Source organism: Ictalurus punctatus, unplaced genomic scaffold, assembly GCF_001660625.3.
Source record: "Ictalurus punctatus breed USDA103 unplaced genomic scaffold, Coco_2.0 Super-Scaffold_100060, whole genome shotgun sequence".
NCBI lineage: Eukaryota > Metazoa > Chordata > Actinopteri > Siluriformes > Ictaluridae > Ictalurus > Ictalurus punctatus.
This window is the reverse complement of record NW_026521090.1, coordinates 1,156,499-1,165,521: the sequence shown is the minus strand read 5'-3', so window position 1 is coordinate 1,165,521 and position 9,023 is coordinate 1,156,499. Positions and strand designations below refer to the sequence as shown.

General features: G+C 39.2%; 1 pseudogene; it reads left to right on the top strand.

The window, feature by feature from the left end:
• The first annotated feature begins 608 nt into the window (after nt 1-608).
• Nucleotides 609-8,200, top strand: LOC128630803 (piwi-like protein 1; annotated as a pseudogene).
• The last annotated feature ends 823 nt before the right edge of the window (nt 8,201-9,023 follow it).

Below are 9,023 nucleotides of genomic sequence, written 5' to 3'. Positions count from 1 at the left end.
TATATATATATATATATATATATATATATATATGTATATATGTATGTGTGTGTGTGTGTCAGTGCGTATGTGTATGTGATTATAGCGAGTGTGTATGTGTGATTATAGTGTGTGATTATAGCGAGTGTGTATGTGTGTGTGATTATAGCGAGTGTGTGATTATAGCGAGTGCGTATGTGTATGTGATTATAGCGAGTGTGTATGTGTGATTATAGTGAGTGTGTGATTATAGCAAGTGTGTATGTGTGTGTGATTATAGTGTGTATGTTTGATTATAGTGAGTGAGTATGTGTGTGATCATAGGGAGTGTGTGATTATAGTGAGCGTGTATGTGTGATTATAGTGAGTGTGTGTGATCATAGTGTGTATGTGTGATTATAGTGAGTGTCTGATTATAGTGTGTATGTAATAAATAATACTACCAATAAAACTATAAATTATAAATAAAACTATAAATAATACCACCAAAACAATACTCCATAAATAAAAGAAAATAAAGAGATAATTAACTATATACTAGATATTCCTACTAGATTACTAAAGTCTCTCACTTATCCCAGAATTTTTAGATAGTTTATTAGGGGAGGTGCATTTTCCCAGATGTTTTCCCCAGCAAGTTCTCTAGTGTCATGTTTGGTTTTCCAATCTGCATCTCTAGCTCAGTTCTTAACTCCTCATGCCTTTTGCAGTCTAACAGAATGTGTTTTATCATCTCTTGTGTATTGCAGTGTGTGCAGAGTCCAGTTCTTGTATAGTTACTGAAAACTACTGCATATAGACACCTGTTTAACCTAATAGACCTATATAAGATATAACCCAGCACACCTATACTATAGCACTTGCATTGGAAACATACACTACCGTCAAACGTTTAGACTCATTCATCCTTTAACATCATGAGGGACCTTTCCACTCACACCAGACTGACCCCAGAACAGTGGGAGAACCGCCTCAACAGATTCATCAAGAACATGAGCAGGTACTGGATAAAAGCGACTGCATTATTAATTCAATTCTGCTTTTGTCTGTATAGCGCGTTTAACAGCGTACGATGTCACAGAGCAGCTTTACAGAAACTTATACATTCTTTACATTTAGAAATTTATCCTTAACGTGCAAGCCAGAGACAAATGTTTACAAAAGAAACATTTGTAGCATGCATATAAGGGATGTGTATTTACTTTACAGAGACTATCCCGGGCAACACGAGGCTGAACATATAGCGTGATGGTTTTTCTGATTATATCATTCTTAAGTTTAATACACAAGTTTCATAGTAATATACACTACCAATCAAAAGTTTGTGGACACCCGACTGGAATGTTTTTCATGATCTTAAAAGCCTTTTGATCTGAAGGTGTACGATTAAATGTTTGAAATGAACGTTATACCAATTTACACTGCTGAATCTTTCAGTGAATCTCTTCCAGGAATGCCAGTGTTCAGACTACACTCAGCACATGGGGTCTAAGCTTTGAGAACAAGCTGCTGAATCTGTCTGGAAGAGTTCTTCCTGCTGAGAGGATCCTACAGGGAGTGAGAGCAGTAAGGGGGACCACAGAACACAGAGAACACAGAGAACACAGAGAACACAACTGTACACGACACGTGTCGCACTCTTGCTGTGTGTGTGTGTGTGTGTGTGTGTGTGTGTGAAGAGCTTCTCGACAGCTTTTCTTTCATTCATAGCGGAAGGCAGTGGTTACTGTGCGTAGTGTTTTATTTGAACCAGAGCCCTGTTGAGCAAGGATCATGTCTTAATTGCAGCATTAACACTTTTTATCCCCCCGCCATTTCATTTTTTTTCTGTGTGCAGGATGGAGTACGATGATCGACAGGAGGCTCTGCTGAGAGCTCTGCAGCAGAGAGTGGGGCAACAGGTTCAGATGGTGGGTCTCACACACTGGGTAGAATCAAGTGTGTCCATGAAGTTTGTTTAGGATTCAAATATTAAAGTATTTTACTATGCTGAAAATGTTCAGGTCAGCATCCGTACTTTATAGGGGTTAAGGTATAGAAAATGTATTGTATTGCTTAGAAAAACCGTACATGTGACTAGTAATGTAACGACCGTTATATTCATTATTTGACTGAATAAGTAATGCACTCGCTGTCCATTTTATTAGAAACACCCTCACATTCATGGGGCAGCGGCACGATGCATAAAAAGAACTTGAGTTAACGTTCACGTCAAGCATCACAATGGGTGAAAATTGTGACCTCTGTGACCTTTACTGTGGCAAGGTTGTTTGTATTAGATGGGCAGGTTTGAGTATTTCAGAAATTGCTGATCTCCTGGGCTTTTCACACAGAACAGTCTGTAGAGAAAGGACTTTGATTTAAAAATAAATAAAATAAAGTGGCGCGAGAAGAAAAAACCCACATTACTATGGGTAAATAATATAGATGGCACTAGTGCTGCACAATTAATCGAATATCGATCGCGATTACGATTTTGACGGCCCACGATTAAATGAACATGATCGACTGCGATATTAACGTTTAAAGTCCGTCCTCCGCTAATAGAAAACTCAGCTGCAGATCAAATCAAGCACTTCCTACACTTATAGCCAATCACCATAGGGCAGCGCAGGGATGATGTCATTTTGTAGTGCCAAAACCCAGAAACGGCATTAGCATTTTAGCCCTCGAGCTGCCAGGTTCGCTTCGAGCTCCAGCGCTTTGCATGAGGAGAAATCATGACATTAACACGCTATAAGGTGAGTTTAATTCAAACTTCTTTATTAAAAAATTCCTCACCAATCATAATCAAGAGTAGCAACTGTTCCGTCTGTAAACATACAGTACACTGCAGTTCTCCTTCACTAACTCTAATTCACTTCATTTAAACTCACGGTTGCCAGATATCACTAGAAAAGTCAACTCCAGTTTCCATGTTTTGATTTAATCCCCCCAAAACATTATCAGCAGACATGGACACTGTACTGGGGAACTGATCTAAAACTGATAAACAAAAATAAAACTACTAAAATGTAAAGACAGAAAATGTGCTTAGTTATAAATAAATCTTATATATATATATATATATATATATATATATATATATATATATATATATATATATATATATATATATATATATATATATATATTGGGCACACGGTGGCTTAGTGTTTAGCACGTTCGCCTCACACCACCAGGGTCGGGCTCGATTCCTGTGGCCCTGTGTGTGTGGAGTTTACATGTTCTCCCCGTGCTGCGAGGGTTTCCTCCGGGTACTCCGGTTAACTCCCCCAGTCCAAACACATGCATGGTAGGCTGATTGGCGTGTCTAAGGTGTCCGTAGTGTATGAGTGGGAGTGTGATTGTGCCCTGTGATGGACTTTCCAGGGTGTACCCCTCCTTGTACCCGATGTTCCCTGGGATAGGCTCCAGGTTGGTTGGATGGATGGATATATATTATTATAATAACTTCATTAAATATAAATGAAATGAGAAATGAAATAATGTTTAATTACTATGGGTTGCATTTAATATCAATTTGACATTAAGCTTAGTTCGCTATTTCATTGAAAGCTATTAGCCTTTTTCCTATTATGGATCAGCTTTGTGTTAGTCTACTTTTAATTAGGACTCTTTATTGTTTTTAATATATCTAAAAATAAATATTTTATGTTTGTTTATTTATCAATTAACCAACAGTATCTCATTGCTATTATTTTAATTCAGTTAACAGTGACCATGAGCAGAGAGCTTACATTTAACTGTTTATGATAGACTGTATGATTAAAGTTTAAATAAAAAAAGATTGGTATCTGGACCGGTTTCGTCTATAAAAATCCTGATCGGAGCGTCCCTAATGAACACCATTAAACTAAAGCGCTTTGCATCTGACTGGTAAATGAACTCACCCAATCACATCCTATATGAGATTATTCAGATATCTACACAATACACACAGAGCGGTTCGAGAACTGACTCCAGCCCAGAACCATGACAGTGGAAATGTCTAATAGTGTAGCTTTAAATATATTTAAGAGGAGCACACTCCAAACAGGTTAACGGTTGTTTTGTGCATACAGTCTGTAAAATGAACTGAAAATATTACATTTAGTTTATCAGAAGGTAAATTAATGTGTCATGGCTCACACGATGTTCCTAAATTCTGTCATAATTGACCAGCTCAAGTTTTCTCATGCCGACTTGTGTGTTGTATTGTGGCATGAGAGAACTTAATAAATGTGAAAGTGCAATAAAAAATATGATATCAATAAAATCAATGAATAATCGTGATAATCGAGATCTCAGTATTAATCTAAATAATCGGGATTATCATTTTGGCCATAATCGTGCATCCCTAGGTGGCACTGATCCAGGACCTGATAGCAGCAAAAACACGGTGGATCAGCTATCAGAGATAACAGAAATCACATCATATAACTGATGCATGTAAAAGAGACGTGACTGTTCTTTCGCTAGGATTGAATTCGTTATATTCATACTTTATGTATGGGTTTCTGTATGAAAGTTTAATGGTAAACGAGTGCTTCAGTTAAAATAATGAGCGTTGTAGATCTTAAAGAAAACAATATCGGATGGGTATCGGATCATGACACTTCTAGTAGATAAGTCAAATGAAACTGTTTTTATTTACTTAATTAATTTTTAAATTGAATGTTTAAGGATATTGCTGTTTGATTTTCTTTGTTAAAGTCGTTTCACCTTTTGTGATGTGACACGCAGTGTAGTGCAACTGCTTCTATGTGATTTTTGTCACAGTATATCCTTTTACGGGTCTAAGCATACGGCATAAGATAATTTCAGATTTACTGCCTCAGTCTACAGATTACCATTACTTCTTGTTCTGAAGCACTCACTTTAAATCATGTGTGTAAGGTGGTTGTGATCCTGTTAGCCAACCGTAAGGATAAATACGATTGCGTGAAGAAGTACCTGTGTGTGGACTGTCCCACTCCAAGCCAGTGTGTGGTGGCTCGCACCCTCAGCAGACCTCAGACCCTCATGACCATAGCCACAAAGATCTCCTTGCAGATGAGCTGCAAGATGGAAGGAGAGCCGTGGAGCGTCGAGATCCCGGTACGGTTCTGTTCTTCAAGCACTGGGAGTTTTTCAAGTAACTGAAATATATCCGGCATTGGGATTTCAACTACAACCAAAATCATCACTTAAAAGCATATCTGATCTTGTAACTGATCAACAGTGGCACCTCCTAACCCTGATGTTATTCTATTAAAACATTGTTTTAGTGACTTCTCCTGCTCTTTCAGTTGAAGCACCTGATGATGTTGGTATCGACTGCTACCATGACAGTGCCGCAGGAAAGAGATCCATCGGTGCACTGGTGGCCAGCCTCAACCCGGGCATGTCCAGGTACTTAAAGCATGACTTGTGTGGACTCTGTAAACAGCTTTAAGAAGGGTTGTGTTTAATGAACTAGATTTTAGATTTGAACTTTTCCACCAGTCTTCAGAAGAGAGGGCATTACCCTTTGTGGTTCATCGTAACTTTAGGAGAGAGAAAAAGTACAATATCGTTCTTTTAAAATGATTAAAAATGGTTCTCTTAATCTCACACACTGTTCTCTGTATTTCCATTTCCTTCCGGTTGAAGGACAGAATCACAATTTTTTAGTCTTGAATCCTCTGAACGTTGTTTTCCTCGCTGCTACCGCCACCTTCATCTTCCTCATAAAGGGTCTGGGCCATGCTCTGTATGCTATGTGCTCTGTATGCTATGTGCTCTGTATACTATGTGCCACTGCTCTGTAACCATGAGAGCACCGTCCTTCTCTCAGGTGGTTTTCAAAGTGTGCAGGGTATGAAATGCAGTCTGGGAGGAACATCATGCTCACAAATGACCTCGTTACACTGCAGTCTCTTTGAATTCCGACTTTACACTCAGGATGAAATACTCACGCTGCAGTCTGATGGAACGTTGGAGAAAAAGCGAGCAATTTTAGAATTGTCGCTTCATTTAAGAAGTGCATTAAGACATGGCTTTTTGTTTTGATTTCTTTTCCTCAGCTGCGCTGAAGGCCTACTTCAAATACAACGAATGTTTGCCGTCACGCATCGTGGTGTGGGCGACGGCGTGCTGCTGAGCGTAGTCGACTACAAAGTGCCTCAGTTCACGCAGTCCATCAAGGCCATGGGTGAAGATTACGCGTCTTTCTGATCGCAGCTTCAGGTTGCGTTCGGTGTGTTTTAAACGCTGATGGCTTGATTTGTCAGGTACAACTTCTTCCACGTGAGTCACAAAGCGCGCTTCGGCAGTGTGGCCCCCACTCACTACAACATGGTGTACGACAGCAGTGTCCTCAAACCAGACCACATGCAGAGACTCACCTACAAACTCTGCCACATGTATTACAACTGGCAGGTAAAAGCCACACACACACACACACACACACACACACACACACACGTGTTCATACAAGCCCGCTTTCTACACAACCCCAGATCATGCTGATTGATGATGTAAGGATTGAGGATGTGGTCATTTTCTTTAATCGCACGTCTATCATTAGAGAATCGGCATCATGTGATCAAAAACGGAGAACGCGCATGAATTTGTTATAGAATTTGTCCAAGATTTTATTGGGAATGTTTCGTACAGTGTTGACGATCTAAATAGCTTAATTTAGCTTAAAACCATGTAATTGCAGGGTTAAAGATACGAGCTATACGAGATCAAGCCTGCGATCGGAGCGTCCGTATACTCGATGTTTACAAAACCGCAAGAACGGAAGCGAAATGCTATCAAACAAGTCAGAGTTAATGTATTGTTCTGATGGCTGAAGGAAAATTTTACTTAACGGTTCTATCTTAAGGGTGAGCTGAGGTTGTGTATAATTAGTTTAGTAGAGAGAGAGTGAGTGATGTAGAAAAAGGAAATAAAGAATTAACAGGTGTTGTGAATTGAGGATGTGTAGAAAAAGTATATTTAAAGCAGATGAATGAATGTATTAGAAGCCGGGAAAGGTGAGGTTTCCTTCACGTGTTTCCTGGAGGATGCAGTAGAGTTGTGTGTGTGATTTCCTGTATACATGTATACACACGGTTGTGTGTAGTTTTAGAAACATCTGGGACTTGAATTTTCAGTGTGCACATGATAGATGTGCTATATAATGTAATTTAGAAACAGGTGGATTTCACGAATATTTTACACTAAATATGAAACTTATTCACTTCGACTGAACATTAAATGAATCTCAGAACTGAGACAGTATTAAACAGTAATCAGTAACAGAGGCCCCTGTGAGAATCAGAACCTCAGGTTTAATCAGTGTTGTGGAATGTGATATGATCAAATCAACAAGTTAGTATATTTTACTTGTACTCAGCACTTTCCTTTAACTGGAGCTGAAACTTGTTGTTAAAGCGTTTTTGGCCTTTTGTCAACCCTACAGTTCTCTGTTCACGTTTTCCTACAAAATGTCACCTCCTGTAATAACACGAGCACTGCTTTTTATTTATTTAAATATTTTACATATACGGATTATATACTTTATGTACGTTTACAAAAGGCTGATGTAGATTTAAAACGCTCTGAAAGTTTTCACCAAAGGAACAGAAATTATCATTATTAATTTTTTAAACCGGTTTATGATGCTCGTGAGTGTGGCTCTGTGACATTTAACACCTTCAGCAAGACTTTAACGCGAACACGCTTTAAACCGGTATTTCCCGTCGCAGCACGCGCACAGGTTTGTTTAAGATTAGCACGCGCACACTTATAATATCGTCACTACAGAGCCCATGGAAATGAATGCTACTTTTAAATGGTTTTACTCTTCACCTTATAAATCTGAATTTCCTGCAGACGATACTAAAGTGAATGCATTTCTTCAAGACCTTTGTAACCCTGTTATTGATTCGAATACTGCCATGCAACTGGACTCCCCACTCTCTCTTGAAGAAATTTGAATTCAGTTAAAACTATGCAGTGTAACAAAGCTCCTGGCCCGGACGGGTTCCGATTGAATTGTTTAAAGCATCTATTGGAAAATTAGCTCCACTGCTTTTATCTGTGTTCAACGAATCCTTGGAATGTGGGTCTTTGCCTCCAGCTCTGACACAAGCCACGATAGCTCTCCTTCTTAAGGAGGGTAAGGATCCGTCCTCCTGCGGTTCTTATAGGCTGCTGTCTCTGCTTAATGCAGATGTAAAGGTGTTGGTGAAAGTAATGGCATCTCGTTTAGAGAATGTTATCCCTTATATCTGAAGAGCAAACTTCTTTTATAAAGGGACATCAGTTGTTTTTCAATACCCGTACGCTCTTTAAATTATTCAAAGCATTCGGCTGAGATTGTGATTTCTTTAGATGCTGAAAAAGCCTTTGACAGGGTTGAGTGGGTTCAATCCACATCAGAGAGGAATGATTTCTAGGATTTATGATTTCATTCTGGCGTTAGGTAGTGAGGCAAGTACCAAAATTAAGAATGCGTGGGAAATGGAGTTAGGAGTACAGATAAGCGAGGAGTGTTGGGAACGTGCTATTGGTAGGATACAGTCTACCACTTCCTGTGCTCGTCTTGGACTCATCCAGTTCAAAGTTTTACACAGAGTCCATCTGTCTAAGTCGAGACTTTCTGTAATATATCCAGAAGTAGAGGACAAGTGTGATAAATGCCATGGCTCTCCCTGTCATCTTGGCCATATGTTTTTCTTCTGCCCTGATCTCCATGGTTTTTGGACTGGTTTCTTTACCATCATGTCCACTATTCTCAGAGTAGATTTAAAACCTTGCCCATTCATTGCTACATTTGGGATTCCTGATGCCTCAGATCTATTACGCTGTGTACAAAAAGATATTATCACTTTCACATCCCTAATAGCAAGACGTTCCTGCGGCTGGTTCGTGTAAATAACTCGTACAGTCAGGCAGGTGTTGGTTGTTTAAAGAAACCTTTTAACAAAAAACAAAATAAAAATCAGCTCCTCAATCTTCCACCTCCTTCTGAAAACACACAGATGAAATAGAAATCACACGCTGCAAGGACACAGCCAGGTTCTCTTTTACACACACCTGAGAGGAGATAA